This window comes from Mandrillus leucophaeus, unplaced genomic scaffold (genome assembly GCF_000951045.1).
Source record: "Mandrillus leucophaeus isolate KB7577 unplaced genomic scaffold, Mleu.le_1.0 Scaffold199, whole genome shotgun sequence".
NCBI classification, from domain to species: Eukaryota; Metazoa; Chordata; class Mammalia; order Primates; family Cercopithecidae; genus Mandrillus; species Mandrillus leucophaeus.
The window spans coordinates 1,919,712-1,935,421 of NW_012102020.1; positions in this window are offsets into that span (position 1 = coordinate 1,919,712).

Genomic DNA, 15,710 nt, shown 5'->3' on the forward strand with positions numbered 1-15,710 from the left:
AACCATGGACAGCATTTATTCAAAAAAGCGCATAAAGCTGTTTTATGAAAATTTTAGCTGACAGGATGTTCTTAAATCACAGCCTTCCACTTCCTGCTCAAGGGCTGTGCCTTTCTCCTCCTATTTCGTGAGAGATCCTTCTCTCTGCAGTCACCTTCATTTACCTTAGGAGAGAGTCCAAGCTTCTCTTCCTTCGATAATCTATTATGTATTATTTCATAGTGGTATTCAAATTATTTATTGAATAGTAGTATCTTAAATTTTATTTTGCTTATATACTTGTCTTTTATTGAAGAATATAAATAAAACTGACATTTATATATCTGTTTTAAATTCAACCTGGCATAGAAAAGGAACTGATAATTTCAGCAGGTCCTTGGAGTCAGGTCTTCCCTCTTGGCTGGCTAACATTTCTACTGTAGTTCCCATTTTTTCCCCCTTGGAAATCCATCACAGAAATATACTGTTTTTATAGAGACTCATTTTTCATTGCCTTATTTTCTACCACAATTAGAAGAAACATGGAGACTGGTTGTCTAAAAACCTGAGCCCTTGTTAGAACTTCCTGTTGCCAAGGGCAGGCTTCTCTTAGTCACTTGCTGAACAGAAATGCCACCCTTCCCCTGGGCTCCATGCCAGCTCTGGGGGGGGGGATGGTGGCCTAGGAAGGTGGGGAGAGAAAGTTGCCAGGGACAGGCTGCAATACTCCTCCAAAGACTTTAATGTCTTAGTTAGAAAATCATGTGTTCCTATGACTTCCCATGTAAACAGGATAAATATTTGTCATCCATATAGCTGGGACTTGTGTTCCAGGAGTGAGACTCAGGTTGTTTATCTCCTCCTAGAAAATTATTGGTCTGTTGGAAATAGCCATGAGAAACATGGTAATGATTACTAGTACTGCTGATCACACTGGAAGGAGAACAACTATCTTTATCTTGAGTAGGATTTCCAAAGCAACCATGAGGGGTTCCTTATTAGAGCCATAATAATGTAAAAGATAATACATTTATTCCAAGGAGATGTATTAGAAATGCATCATCCAGCTTCTACACATTATAAACTATGCAGGAAGTGGCCAGCTGGCTCAAATAAATGAAAATAACAATTTTTTAATTTATTACACTGTGGCAGCTGTACGTATATCGCCTGTTTGTTAAAAGTGAATTTGGGCCAGGCATGGTAGCTTACACCTGTAATCCCAGCACTTTGGGAGGCCGAGACAGATGGATCACCTGAGGTCAGGAGTTTGAGACCAGCCTGGCCAACATGGTGGAACTCTGTCTCTACTAAAAATACAAAAATTAGCCAGGTGTGGTGGCAGGCACCTCTAATCCCAGCTACTTGGGAGGCTGAGGCAGCATAGTCGCTTGAACCAAGGAGGCAGAGGTTACATTAGCAGAGGTTGTGCTATTGCACTCCAGCCTGGGCGACAAGAGTGAGACTTTGTCTCAAAAACAAAAGCAAACAAAAAACTTTGAAAAGAAATGAGGATTTGAGGCTGGGCGCGGTGGCTCATGCCTGTAATTCCAGCACTTTGGGAGGCCAAGGCGGTGGGATCACTTCAGGTCAGGAGTTTGAGGCCAGCCTGGCCAGCATGGTGAAAGTCCGTTTCTACTAAAAGTACAAAAAGTAGCCAGGCAGGCGCCTGTAATCCCAGCTACTCAGGAGGCTGAGGCAGGAGAATCGCTTGAACCTGGGAGGCAGAGGTTGCAATGAGCTATCATACCACTGCCCTCCAGCCTGGGCAACAGAGTAAGACATCGTCTCAAAAAACAAACAAAAACAAAAAACAAAACAAAAAAGCAAGAAAAGAAATGAGGATTTGGGACAATGGGGACACTTATCTGATGCAACACAGGTGAGCAGTTCTTTTGTGCCCATGAGGACACAGTTCCCAGGAGCCTGCCTGGGGTCTCCTAGAACAAGTGTGTGGGTGCCCACTGGCTGCAGTTCCGCCTTTCCTTTCCTGGACTCTCAGGAAGACACGAATTCTGAATTCAGATGAACTGACTTCAAGTTCAGGCTCTGTGACTCTCACTGGCCATGTAAAATGGAGAGATGGAGTTATTGTAAGGTTTTGAAGGCAAGACAAGGGTTAAAGAAAGGCCCCAGGATCCCAGCACTTTGGGGGGCTGAGGTGGGCAGATCATGAGGTCAGGAGATCGAGACCATCCTGGCTAACATGGTGAAACCCTGTCTCTACTAAAAATGCAAAAAATTAGCCGGGCGTGGCAGCGGGTGCCTGTAGTCCCAGCTATTCGGGAGGCTGAGGCAGGAGAATGGTGTGAACCCGGGAGGCGGAGCTTGCAGTGAGCCGAGATTGCACCACTGCATTCCAGCCTCGGCGACAGAGCGAGACTCTATCTCAAAAAAAAAAAAAAAAAAAAAAAAGACCCAGGGAAAGAGAGAGAGATTTGGCAGCTTCAACAGCAACACAGGTTTATTATTAGCAAAACCCTGCAGTGGGGGAAACCAGCTTAGTTACCAGTGCCCACTGCCCTTAAAGGGACCATCATCAGGAAAGTTTCCACTGTGGGCAGCCAGGACTCAGCCCAGCCAGGTACCTCTGAGAGACAGCATAGAACATGTGCTTCAGAGTCATCCCACCCAGAGCAAGGGAGCTGGGGTATTTATCCACCAATACCCACCAGTCACTCTTCAAGCCTCCTTCCAAGGGCATGATTCCACCAGAATGCCCTGCCTGCAAGCAAGAGTCAGACCTGAGGTTGAGGGCAAGGCCCCTGACAGCACCTCCAGCAACGAGCAGGAACACAGCCTGGTGTGGACAGTTTCAGTCACTCAGTGACTCCAACACACACACACATACACACACACACACACTCTCTCTCTGTCACACACACACACTCTCACATACACACACACACACACACACACCACACTCCAACACCAACAGAGTGCAAACGTACATACACAGGCATGCATGCATGACTGTTGCCCACTTAGATCCTGGTGAATCCATGGAATAGATGATAAGGCGGGAATCAGAGGGAAGAGCAAAATTAAGGGGAGTGAAGGTCAAATTTAGGGAACAAAATGCAAATTTAGGCAGAAAAATCAAGGAGAAAGAAGAGTGGCTTGGACACCAGATGCCTGCTGGGTGGCACCTGCTCTACATACACTGTCACTAATTCTCCAAGCAGACTTGTTGGGTAGAAGAAATTCCCCTCAATTTACCGATGGCAGAAATATAGTTCAGAAAAGAAAACTGATTTTACCAATGTCTCAGCAAGTTAGTGGACTCCCAGATCTTTCTGTCCACAGAGCCTACACATTCTCCCCTTGTTAGGCAGACTGGGTGCCAGGCCCTGCTTCTGGGCTCTGCTCCTTTTCCTGCTAGGCAATAATGACAGAATTCACAAAAACGTTTTCCCCCTTCACCACCTGGAGTAGAGTCAATGAGATGGGCTGGGGAACAGGCCATGAGGTCCTGCAGCCCCCATTCAATGTCTTCAGGATTGTGGTCTCTCAGGACTCTTGCCCCATGTGCTGGCAGCACTTCCGGTGTCCGGGTGTCTTGTGAGGTTGTACAGGACCCAGTATAGGCCACTGGCTGTGCTGTCATATCCTAAGAGGCAGCCAGGCTGGTTTGTGTCTCTTGGCTGCTTCAGCACCAGAGGATGGACAGCACCCATGCACTGAGGCCCTCAGGAGAATGGGAGGAGGGAAAGGAAGGGCAGAATGGAGTAATGCAGGGTCCATCCACCATGTCCCTGGATGGAGAGACCCCTGTTCCCACAATAGTCCACACCGGGACCACCACCGGCACTCATGAAGATGCCAGCCTCCATTTATATGGCCTCGTCTGACAACTCCTTCCCATTTTCATCCTGGAGACAAGATCTCTGAACACACTAGCTCTGAAGGCACCTGAGTCTAACCTGAGACAGTCCCATATCTGAGTGTCCCTCCTTTATCCAGCACCTTCCATGGCTCCACAGAGCCCTCCAGATTAAGTTCAAGTTATTTGATCAGACACTTGATCTCAAGCTCCATTCTACCTCCTGAATTAAGGCCCCAGAGAAGCTCACCTAGCTCTGCACAAGGGCATCACTGAAGTTTGAAGTCTTGAATGTGGCCTTAGGGGAGACAGGCCACAGGGAACCCCGGGTAGAGAGCTCGGTGAGACAGCCTACAGGGGACCCCGGGGAGAGAGCTTGGTGAGACAGGCCACAGGGGGTCCCTGGGGAGAGAGCTCAGCGAGACAGGCCACAGGGGACCCCAGGAAGAGAGCTCTGTGAGACAGGCCACAGGGGATCCCGGAAAGAGAGCTCAGTGAGACAGGCCACAGGGGACCCCGGGGAGAGAGCGCGGCGAGATAGGCCACAGGGGAGCCCAGGAAGAGAGCTCTGTGAGACAGGCCACAGGGGAGCCCGGGGAGAGAGCTCGGCGAGACAGGATGTCCAGCCCATCCTGCTGGACAGGATGGAGGAAGTCAGGGAACGGACAGGGTGTACTGTTGGGGTGCAGGGAGAGGCAGGTGCATGCTGGGAGGTCAGACCCTGTGAGGGCTGTAGGGGCATCAGGTGGAGTGGACTCAGGTGCACCCTCAGTGCACTGGGCAGGTCTCAGGCCAGGGTCCCTGGAACCCAGCTGGGTGATGTGGTTACTCCCGGGGGGCCTGCTGTCAGGTCCTGGCCACTCACCCTGGGCAGCACCATCCCATCTCAGGGCTAGACTTTCTGAGTCCTGAAACAGAACAGTATTGCCCAGGCCTGACAGACTAGGGGGACCTGCCAAGTCCTCCATCCCTAGACCAGCCTCCCACACAGCAGGAACAGTCTCTCACCTTCACCTTCAGGGCACTGACTGATCCTTCTCATTCTAAGGAAGAACTGAGGACCTGCGCCAGACTAGGAGCCAGTCCCCTCCCTAAGTGGGCCTGAGGGAAGCACCATCCCTGTCCCAATCCACTGCAAGTTTCAGCCCAGGAGATACATGGGGAAGGGAGGACGGGGTCTCCCTGCTGGCTGACACTGGAAAAGCAGGACCTGGAAGCAGAGGGAGCGCAGGGTTGGCAGGGGATGCTCCAGGTCCATGGAGAGCTTGGGCTGCACCCAGGGGCTGCCCCTCCTGGGCTAGAGGCTGTGCCCTCTGCAGGATCTGAGAAAGTCCAGTCCTGAGATGGGACAGCACTGCCCAGGGTGGGTGGCTGGTGCCTGACAACAGTCCCCCAGGGAGTGACCATATCACCTGGCCTGGGTCCAGGGAGCCTGGGCTAAGACCTGCCCAGTGCATTGAGGGTGCACCTGGAACCCAACCCATCTGACACCCCCACAGCCCTCACAGGGTCTGACCTCCCAGCATGCACCTGCCTCTCCCTGCACCCCAGCTGCCCACCTGCCTGTTCCCTGGCTTCCTTCATCCTGTGCAGCCCGTAGACTTTGACCATCTCTCTGGCCACTCTGGCCCTTCCTTTAACTTTGTCCTGTCAGGATCTCTGAGCAAGATCTCCCAGGTCCATCCAAACACCTGCTTTGTCCACTTTTGACTGGGCTGTTGGGCTCCTCTGGGCCATCCCAGCTGTCCACAGGGCCCACATTGCACCTGTGATCTCCCAGCAATGCTCATCATCCCCCAATGATAAAGCCCCTGCTGGCCACACCCCACACATCAGGTCCTCCCCAGTCAAACCCTCACTGATTAGACCCCCATCGGGAGGCCCCACTAACCAGGTATCCACTGCCAGGCCCACAATGACCAGGACTCCACTGAAAAGTACCTTACGGACAAGGCCTCACTGACCAGGTTCCTCTGATCATGACCCCATTGCCTGGCCTCACAGATGAGGCCCCACTGACCAGGCCTCCAGGGAACAGGCTGCCACTGACCAGACCCCTACTAACCAAGCCTGAGGTGACCAGATGCCCCTGACCTTGACCTAGTGAGTAGACGCCACTGAACAGGCACCCACTGCTGAGATCCTGCTGACCAGGTCACCCCGTATACCAGTGCTACAAAAGCCACAACTGACCAAGTCCTCTCTGACCAGGCCCCCGTTGATTAGGTTCCACTGACCAGGCTGCCCTGACCAGGGCCCCACTGACAAGGGCCTCACTGATGAGGACACACCCACCAGACCCTGCTGACTAGGTCCCTGTGACCAGGCCTCCACTGAATAGCACCCCTTGACCTGGTCACCAGTGACCCAGCCCATGCTGACAAGGCTACCACTGAGCCCCAGCTGACCAGGTCTCCACTGACCAAGTCCCGTAGCCCAGGTTTGCACTGACCAGACACCAAACAACTGGGTGCCACTGGTCGCCACTCACCAAGACCCCACTACTAGATCCCCCTAATGTGACCCTCTCTAAACAGACCCCTGCTGACCATGCCCCCATTAAATAGGCCTCACTGACCAAGTCCTATCTTGGTCAGTGGACTAGGTCCACTGACCAGGCCCACGCTGATCAGGCCCCTCTTAATCATACCAGAAGGCCAAGCAGCAATGAGATGTTTAATATGCTAGGAGTAGGAGCAAGACAGAGAGAGGAAAGAGGTGCCACATCTTGTTATAAGACCAGATCTCATGAGAACTCACTATCAGGAGATCAGCATCAAGAAGATTAACCATTGGTGAAGGATCCAACACCCACACCACTGCCCAGTGTTTCCAGGCAGTAGCCTGCTGCAGAGGCAAAGCCTCTTGGAAGACCTCTGCTAGGGCAGTGCAGAAGGAAAATATGGGCTTGGAGCCCCCACACAGGAGGCCACCACCCTCCAGAGCCCAGATTCAGACTAACCAACGGCTCACACCCTCAGTATGGAAAACCTACAGGCAGTCAACGCTAGCCCAGTCCATGAGAGCAGCCATGGGGGCTAAAACCTGCAAAGCCACAGGTGCACTGTCCTAGTAGAGGTTTTCCATGAGCCTCTGCCTCTGCATCAGATTACTCCCCCTTCCTACTACCTACCACCCTCAATATTTGCATGGTGGGAAAGCAGTTTTCCTGCCAGTGAAGTCTCCTTATTACACACAGCATCATGAAGAGCAGTGTTGCCATAGACATCCTTAACGTTTAACATCATGAAGAACAGTGTTGCCGTAGACATCCTTAATGTTTGGATTGGCACCATGTTCCAGCAGAATAATGGAACACGTCTCTTCCTGGCAATGTAGAGCCTATCGGTATTAGGTGAAAAATTAGACTATAAATTCTAAGAATTCAAAATACATATTCCACAAGTTTCACCAACTAGTTATATTTAAATGAGATAAATTCGTTTTAATTCTATGTATTTAGTGAAATCTATGTCATGCCAAAAGAGTTGGCTACCATACACCTTCATTAAAGGCGTCCTGTTCAGTCTGTCACAGATGTCAATCTGGCATTTTCTGCTCAGCAAGAGAGTGAGCACTTCCACACAGCCATGCACACAGGCCAAATGTAGAGCAGTCCTATGAGAGCGAGAGGAGTTTTCAGGAAATTATAATGCAATATCTCAAAACCTACACTGCTTTATGTAATTGTAAACATTGAAGAGCATGTTATTCCTCTGCCTTCAAAACAAATAATTTTCTTTTGAAGAAAGTGCAATATTTATTAGCTCTTATTGCTCACTACCTTAATGAAACAGCAGCGTATTTGGATAGAATGAGCTTGGTGTTTGGATTCAGTTCAACTAGGACTTGAATTCTACTTGGAACTCGGTCACTTACCAGCTATTGCTTAGCCTTTCTGTGCTTCATTTTTCTCATTAATAAAATAAAGACGACAATAGCAGCTAGCTCACAGGACACCATTGTGATGTTTAAATGGGAATCTATGTAAAGTATTTAGAACCATTTCTAGAACAAGCAACAACTCAATAATTGTTAGATTGTTGTTTTTTTGAGACAGGATCTTGTTCTATTGCCCAGGCTGTAGTGCAATGGTTTATTACATATATTTCATATATTACCTCACTGCAACCTGGAACTCCTAGGCTCAAGCGATCCTCCTGCCTCAGCCTCTTGAGTAGCTGGGACCACAGGAGCACACCATCATGCTCAGCCAATTATTAAAAAAATTTATAGAAAGAATCTCATTTTGTTGCCCAGACTGGTCTCAAATTCCTGGCATCAAGGGAACCTCCCATACCTTCAATGGTCACATATTATTCCATCCTATGGATGCAACTGAAACTCATTTATAGGACACATTCTGTGGGTTTTTGTTAACATAAATGCTGAGAAAAACAAAGTACGTGTATCTCTATTTTCTAAAGGTGTTTTAATACAATAGAATTGATGTGTAAAGGGTATATACATTTTTAAAATGCAGTAATTACCACCAAATTATCTATTTGAAAAGTCATCAGCAACTTAAACTTTAAGCAGCAGTATAAGGACCACTGCTCTTTATTCTCACAAACATTGTGGATAGAAAACAGTCTCATTCCTCTTTTAACTTAAATTCTTTTACGAGAAATACTAAGGATTTTTTGCTATGTAGATACGTAAATTGTGGATCTGCAAAACAGTACTTTGCTCACTTTTAGAGTTCTTTTCTTATGGATTTGATTGGAAAGAATTCCCTGTAAAATGAAGATGTGCTTTTTATCTGTGTGTGTGTATATATATAATATCAGTAATATATACAATTCTTTATATGTATGTTCACTTATATATAATAATATATATGATAAAAAATAAGTTCCCAGTAGGATGAAGATACACTTTTCATCTGAATTTCTATTTATATATATATTAGTAAAAACATATATAGAGTAAATGTTTTTCAAGTATGTTATCTTTTGTTAATTTTTTTCTGATACACGGGGGGGTTTTAATTTTTTTTTCTTTTTTATTTTCTTGAGACGGAGTCTCACTCTGTTGCCCAGCCTGGAGTGCAGTGGTGCGATCTTGGTTCACTGCAACTTCCACCTCCTAGGTTCAAGCGATTCTCCTGCCTCAGCCTCCTGAGTAGCTGGGACTACAGGCGCATGCCACCATGCCAGGCTAATTTTTTGTATTTTTAGTAGAGATGGGGTTTCACTGTTAGCAAGGATGGTCTCAATCTCCTGACCTCATGATCTGCCCACCTCAGCCTCCCAAAGTGCTGGGATTACAGGGGTGAGCCACCATGCCCAGACTCGGGGTTTTAAGTTTTAGTTAGCTAAATCGACCTTCAGAATGCCTGCTTGTGAGGTCATTCTTAGGAAGGCCTTTGGCAACGTAAAATGTACCTGTATAAATAAGCATTTGTGTTTTCTTCTGGTACTTTTCTCATTTTGCATATGTAAAAATTTCAATCTGTATTCCATCAGGAACTCATTTTTGTGACATAAAATTTCATTAGTTTTCTTCAAAGAGCAGGCATTTTATTAACAACTCAACTGTTCCTACTCATCTGAAATGTTACCATTATCAATCCTTACATCTATATCTTACATATAGTTCAGTGTTTCTGGATTTCCATTCTGTTCCATGTATTTATGTCTTTTCAGCTGTTAGTAAACAATTGTGGGAATTAATAGCACATTCTGATATCTAGAGGAGCAAGTCTTTTTCACTCCGTTATAAAAATTTTTAAATGTTATCACGATAGTAAGATAGACAGCAGGTGTCATGCAAAAATGGTAAATCTTTGATATTTTCATTCGGTTTACGTAAAACTGATAAACATAGAAAGAGCTCATGTTTTGAGAAAACGGAGTCTTCCCATTCAAGGAACCCACCTCCCACTTCCAAGTGTCCCTCTGAGAAGCCCCAGTAAAGAACCTGACTACATGGGTGGATTCAGGTGTAAAACTGACCCAGGCTTTTATCTGAGAACTTCTCACCTGCTGAACATGACTCACGGTATTTTTGACATGGGAATGAGTTCTCATTAGGCACCTCTAAGGAAGGAGACCACTACTACTCCTGCTGCCCTCCTCCCCCCACCTTGCCTAGTTCATAAGACAGGGGGAAAGAGAGAAAAAAACAAAAGTAAGATAAATAGCCAGACAACCTTGGCAACACTACCCAGCCCTAGGAGTTAAAAAAAGTAATAACAATAACATCAACCCCTCACCTAAACTACTTGCGTTATCTGTAAATCCCAGACACTGTATGGAAAAAAAAAAAAGCACTGTAAAACTTTTTGTTCTGTTAGCTGATGCATGTAGCCCCCAGTCATGTTTCCCATGCTTGTTCGATTTATCACGACCCTTTCACGTGGACCCCTTAAAGTTGTAAGCCTTTACAAAGTCCAAGTATTTCTTTTTCGGGGAGCTTGGCTCTTAAGACGCAAATCTGCCAACGCTTCTGGCCAAATAGAAAATCTCTTCCTTCTTTAAGCCAGTGTCTGAGGAGCTTTGTCTGTGGCTTGTCCTGCTACATTTCTTGGTTACCTGACTGGGAAGTGAGGTGATTAATGGACGGTCGAGGCAGCCCCTTAGGCAGCTTATGCCTGCCCTGTAGAGCATCCCTGTGGGGGACACTGGTCAGCTTGAGCAATGTGGACCCTGAAAGCGCTCCCGGGTAGCATTTTCTCGGTGGAACTCCTCGTCAGAGCAGTGCACAGCAGGCCCCTGTGGAGGATCAAGACAGTGGCTGAACACCGGGAAGGAACTGGTACTTTAAGTCCGGACATCTGAAACTTGGTAAGACTGGTCTTTGGAACTTGCCCACTCCATCTGAGTGGAAGCGTGGCCTGATCACCCATGGCCTGCCTGTACCCGGCACTTTGGCTTTTGTTTTTGACTTGAATTAACTGCTTGATACTTTGGTTTTCGTTCTGATTTTGACTTGGCTTAAATTGCTTGACGAACAGGTGTGCTTTTAACAACACTTTGGTTTTAGTTTTTATTTTGATTTAGTGTAAATTAGATGAGCGAGTGATCTTTTACCCTTTCCTTCTTATAGTGTGAATGTTGTTTTGTCTCAAGAGAAAAATAGGTCAGACACAAAAGTAAGCCCACTCTGCTAGGAACTGTCAAAAAGAAAAATAAAATAGGAAAGTCATCAAATCATCAAAACTTACTCTATTAAAATGCATGTTACAGAACCTTGGGAAAGGTTTTGCAGGAGATTATAGAGTTAAGTTAACCCCTCAGAGGTTCAGATCTCTGTGTGAATTAGAACTGCCCACTTTTGGTGTTGGATGGCCCACCGAAGAAACTATAGACAAGGAACAATTGACCATGTATTTAAGGTGGTGACAGGGGTCGGAGGACAGCCAGTGTACCTAGATCAAGTTCCTTTATATTGACTCATGTTTAAATATAATATAGACAAAACCAGCATAAATTTAGCCCTGTTTAACAGCTTATTGCAAAAAAAGCCAAAAGTAAAAGAGCAGCTTCGCCAGCAGACACAGAATTAAAAAGGGAGTCCAAGAAACAGCAAGAGAAGCCAGTTTTGCAAGAGCTGCCAGAGATAATAGAAATTCTTTCTCCACATGTCCCAGCCTACCCCACTTTACCAAGGCCAAAAGCCCCCTCAGAAACGAGATTCAGGAGCTAACACACCCCAGGTCTCACCTCCAAGGGGAAGATCAGAGCCTCGAGAGGCCAAGGAAGGAAGTCAAGATAGTCAAGTGGCCGTCTCAGATCTGGTCTTGCTCAAGCTGTGCAAATACCTCTCAGGGAGACGGGAGGACCTGTCTATTATAATGACCAGGCCCACATCTGGGGGGACAACAGACCTTCATCTATCAGCCCTTTTCAACCATTGATCTACTAAACTGGAAACACCCTGAACCTGCCACCTTGCTCTCAGCAGCTAGAGCCCTGTCGAGCATGACTGTGTAGAGGCGTTGGACTCAAGTTTACTCTAGCAGACCTGACCTCCAGGACCAGCCTTGGGCATCAGTAGACTAGGAGCTATAAGTGGACGGGAACAGCTTCATCAACCCACAAGGAAAGAGATGTGCGGGGTATGTGGTGGTAACCCTGGACATTGTCGTTAAGCTGAGCTCATTGCTTTAATTTGGGCCTTAGAACTCAGTGAAGGTAAGACTGTAAACATTTACACTGACTCTCGGTATGCCTGTTTAACCCTCCAAGTGCATGGAAAATTATATGAAGAAAAGAGCCTGTTAAACTCTAGGAAAAAGGGAAAAAAAGACCCAGAGAATGCAGCTCAGCTTCAGCATTTGCAGAGGTACTGAGAAGCACTTCTGCAGAGGCTAAGAGTTAGTAGAAAAAAGCAAGTAATACAAAAAACGATTTCAGAAATGCTTCGAGGAGCTGACAAAAGCCTAAGTCAGTTTTATAAGAGATTCTGTAACAGAATCTCTGGCTTTATACACCATTTAACCCTGAGGCTGCTGAAAATCAGTATATAGTGAATACTTCATTTGTAAAGCAATCCCATGGTAACATCAAGCAGAGGCTGCAGGCACGAATACCACCTAGTCTATCAAAAAACTAGCCGGGCGAGGTGGCGGCGCCTGTAGTCCCAGCTACTCGGGAGGCTGAGGCAGGAGAATGGCGTGAACCCGAGAGGAGGAGCTTGCAGTGAGCTAAGATCCGGCCACTGCACTCCAGCCTGGGGGACAGAGCAAGACTCCGTCTCAAAAAAAAAAAAAAATAAATAAATAAATAAAAGTGACCTTTGAGGTGTGTGCTAACTGTAACCAAGGAACAAAATTGGGAAAGAAAAAAAAAAGACTAAGATTAAGTGTAAAAAAGAAAAATTAGCAATGTGAGAGGACGTGGACGTGAATGTAAATGTGAAAGAAGTCAAGTTAGGCAAGGATTCAAGAGCCGGACAAGGCAAGAGAGAGATTAATGTGCAAGATGCAAAAAGAAAGGATACTAGAAGGGTAAATGTTCAAAAGGCAGTAAAGGAAATGGCCAAGGCTGCAAGACAAATAGGCCATCGGCCAAGGGCTGCCATACCTTGGAGGAACCAAATACTGATCTGATCAGACTTACAGGAGCTGAAGAATGTAAAGACTAGGGTAGACTATGCACCTTCTCATTAGGCTCCCAGGAGCCCATGGTCACATTAGAAGTTAAAAACAGCAAGATTCTGCTGTATCTGGATTCCAATTTCTCACTGAAGCCTAAGCCATTAAATGGAGTTACAAGTGGGGGAGGCGGGGGGGAGAAGAACCCCTCCTCTAAGAAACTTAAACAGTAAAAAGAGCCATACCTTGTGAAAACTTGCCTATAGACTTTACAGAACTGCCCCAGGCTGGAGACTATCAGTACATGCTAGGGCTTGTTTGCTCATTTAAGATAAAATCAGGTTTTTGCCTATGGTCCTCCTCCGAGTCAGGTGCACCTCCACCAAATAAACTAGGTATTTGCCCTATAAGATTTTGTTTGGTCGGCCACCCCCAAATCATAGGTCAAATTAAAGGTGACCTCCAGAAACTAAAGAAATTAACCTTAAGAAAGCAAATGCAGGTAAAAATAGCCATACAAAATGTTCATAATTAAATAAATGAAAATGCCTATAAGCCTGATACCCCTTTAAATCTAGCGACTCTGTTTAAATTAAAATCTAATTTTTCTAGGACCCATATAGAATTGGCTCTATACTGTAACCTTGTCCACTCCCACTGCTGTTAAAGTTGCAAGTGTTGTGTCTTGGATCCACTACAGTCAGCTAACACTGGCAGCTCAGGACAAGTGGACCAGCCAGCAGGACACAGATCATCCAATCTGGCTGATCCTGAGACAAGACCAAGCTGCTGCTGAGGATGACAGCCCTGTTCTGGTCACTCCAGAGGTTGACCAGTCTACGCATGGCTGAAGCTTGAGGAGACAACAAGCCCTGTTCTAGTCACACACCGGCAGCTGACTAGTCTATGCACGGTCATAGCTTGAGGACTCATCAAGCAAGTAAATGTAGTTAAAAATCTTAATAGTTTTCCTGCAATACTGTTTTCCTATTGTTCTGTCGCTATATTCAACCTTTTTCCCAGATAAGGACCTCTTTTGTTCTTGCTGTACATTGTTTTCTTGCTGTTACCCCCCATAACCATGCTAGAAGAAACGCCTATATAAGGTGTCCCCACTGTACACATACTACTTAGGAAACTCAGACCCGTCCAGCCCAGCAACAATTCCGAGTCTTATAGTCATTCTTTAAACATATAAACCAGAAGTTACCAGAACCTCTTCCTTTAGCAAAAACAGAAAAAGCCTATTTGCTCAGATGGCTGAAAACAGTGCTGGCAGCCTGGATATTTCTTCATGTTATGTTTATAAAAAGGCTAACATAAGAGACCAACGGCCTTGAGAAGCAAAAGAGTTAATGCCTCAAGATAACTTTAACTAACTCTTTCCCCAAACAGATGCCCCAAGTTCAAGTATCTGGCTCTTAAAAACTTCTGTTATTAAAAAATACTGTTACTCGCTAAGAAAAAGCATTTAAGACCCAGTGACAAAACTAACCTGCTTAGGACACGACAAAGTTGATACATGTGCCTGTACAAGTTTAACACAGATTTGATCCTAGGTCTTCATTTAGAAAATAGTTTCCAGCTATAAAAAATTAAAACCCTCATTATGTTCTTCCCGCCATCTTGGCTCCTGTGGAGGCCTGCTGGGAATGGGGCTTCTAAAAGGAACTATGTCTGGAAGGCTGTGGTCCAAGGCCATTTTTGCCGGCTATAAGCGGGGTCTCCAGAACCAAAGGGAGCACACAGCTCTTCTTAAAATTGAAGGTGTTTATGCCCGAGATGAAACAGAATTCTATTTGGGCAAATGATGCGCTTATGTATACAAAGCAAAGAACAACACAGTGACTCCTGGCGGCAAACCAAATGAAACCAGTCATCTGGGGAAAGGTAACTCCTGCCCATGGAAACAGTGGCATGGTTCCTGCCAAATTCTGAAGCAATCTTCCTGCTAAGGCCATTGGACACAGAATCCGAGTGATGCTGTACCCCTCAAGGATTTAAACTAATGAAAAATCAAAAAATAAACGTGGATTTGTGCTCTTGTAAAAAAAACCCCTCATTATATTACTGGTAATAGAAAGTTGCTTGCTGCTCCCCTGTGTATTACACTTGCTCCTTCAAATGATAAAAGGTTTTGTAGCTACCATGGTTCATCAGAAAACTTTAGCACAAGTGTATTACATAAAACACTATCGCTCTGTCTCCCAAAGAGACTCAGAAAGTAAAAATAAAAGTGAGAACTCCCACTAATTAGTGAAAATTCTCAAAGGGGGGATAAGGAAGGAGACCACTACTACTCCTGCTGCCCTCCTCCCCCCACCTTGCCTAGACATAAGACAGGAGGAAAGAGAGAAAGAAACAAAAGTAAGATAAATAGCCAGACAACCTTGTTACCACCACTCGGCCCTAGGAGTTAAAAAAAAGTAATAACAATAACATCAACCCCTGACCTAAACTACTTGTGTTATCTGTAAATTCCAGACATTGTAAGAATAAAAAAGCATTGTAAAACTTTTTGTTCTGTTAGCTGATGCATGTAGGCCCCAGTCACGTTTCCCACGCTTGCTCGATTTATCACGACCATTTCACCCTTAAAGTTGTAAGCCTTTACAAAGGCCAAGTATTTCCATTTCCAGGAGCTGGCTCTTAAGACGGGAGTCTGCCCAGGCTCCCGGCGGAATAAAAAACCTCTTCCTTCTTTAATGCGGTGTCTGAGGAGTTTTGTCTGCAGCTCATCCTGCTACACCTCCACGACCCCATGTTTTAAACGTGTATACGCTTAACTTTGTGAGTTAATTCACTCAAATTCTCCACCAAGTGCTCCAGGCGGGGAGTCGCCAGCGATGGAAAGCAGCTGAGGCTCCG